Source organism: Bidens hawaiensis, unplaced genomic scaffold (assembly GCF_021521415.1).
Source record: "Bidens hawaiensis isolate Kalapana, Puna unplaced genomic scaffold, B.hawaiensis_p1.1 tig00008636_1, whole genome shotgun sequence".
Classification (NCBI taxonomy): Eukaryota; Viridiplantae; Streptophyta; class Magnoliopsida; order Asterales; family Asteraceae; genus Bidens; species Bidens hawaiensis.
Genome location: NW_027491624.1, coordinates 857,058 through 858,636, shown reverse-complemented (window position 1 = coordinate 858,636; position 1,579 = coordinate 857,058). Strand labels below are relative to the sequence as shown.

At 38.5% G+C, this 1,579-nt stretch overlaps 1 pseudogene; it reads right to left on the bottom strand.

Annotated features, from left to right (window-relative positions):
* Window positions 1-609: 609 nt before the first annotated feature.
* LOC143529674 (BAG family molecular chaperone regulator 5, mitochondrial-like) lies at window positions 610-1,191 on the bottom strand (annotated as a pseudogene).
* Window positions 1,192-1,579: the final 388 nt, after the last annotated feature.

The window sequence follows — 1,579 nt, the reverse complement described above, 5'->3', positions numbered from 1 at the left end:
CTCTGGATCTGCCGCTAGTTATAGATATGCTCAAATCATGCAACCGAAAGCCCAAAAAATCTTTTCCACATCACGAGTTTAACTTGTTACACGTACATTTTGGGCTCGTGGAAGAATCAAGAATCGAGAAAATATTGTGGGCAAGATCATTTGGAAAATACAACTACCCAAGTGTACACTTGGACCTCAGTTCAAAGGTCTATAGCAATGACACCGACTACAACGTCACTGATGAAGTAAACCCACAGTTTTTAAAACAGTGGAATGAGTTAATAGGAGCCCAACGAAATTGGCAGTCTAATCGCAAATATGGAAAACTGGTTCTGGTCAAAGAAGGAATACCATGTACACACTCTAATGCCACATTCATCTTTCTCAATGTTACGTAACTCTTCAACATCATATCAGCTAAACTAACATCTTCACAACATTACTTTCAATGCATCTCTACTTAATCTTATCATCTTACCATTAATTCTAATTAAACATGTTGCCACTTAAACACAAGTACACAACACTTAGAAGTGTCTTTCTTACAACACATCAATTCAACTATGAAGTACAAGTACATATATATAATCAATATCACAAAAGCTTATATTAATTATCTCATTCATGAAGAAACCGTTGTAAGCACCGAAACCCCAAATACTCGACACAAAATCTCTCCAACTCATTCGAATCCGAACCACCACGTTCCACACAAGCATCATGCTCAATCCCAGCAATGACGTCATCCCAGTCTTTTAAAAACCCATCCCAATTCTCATTATACCCTTCACATATGGAGTCCAGGATCTCCTGCAACCCGACGATCCGACGGCTAAGGGTCCTCCTGAACTCCCTAACCGTCGGATCAAATCCCGGAACCGAGTCAAGAGTGAATAATAACTTCATCAAGGCCTCGTTGATCTTGATTCTTTCTTTGTTATTAGCAAGCACCGCATCAACGGTTTCTTGGGATTGGATTAGGCGTTGGAGTTTATCGGCTTCGCGGTTAAAGGACTTGAGCTTGTGGATTAGTTTGCGGATTGCGTGGGATCGGTAAGCGGATTGAATTTTAATAGCTGCGAGGGACTAGCGGTTGGAGAAGTGGAAAGTGATGGGTATTTCGGTGGGAGTGGTTTGTGTGAAGTTGGCGTGTTGCCGTGTGACGGTGGAGGAGGATCGGGTTCTGCGGGATGGTTTCATTATTTAGAGGAAGTGTGTGTAGTAGCAAAGAGAGAGTATGGTATGAAGTTAGTGATGAGATAGAACTGGACCCGTAGTTGGCGGGTATCAGGGATGAAGTGTCGGCGGTAATTAACCGATAATTAGTATTTTTTTTTAAATTAAAAATAAAAAAGCATTCTGGAATCTGGATGACAGAATGTCAGAACATAACCTTAGGTTATTAATAGTAAAGGGTTTAAAGTTTTAGTTATTAATAGGACTAGAAAACGGGTCAAGTAAGAGGGTTTAGGTCATGGGCCAGAACAATAGATTTTGAATTACTATTTATCAATTATTTTTTAAATAATTATATTTATTTTTATATATTTCTTTTATTATAATTTTATATACAACAACTAGTATATAT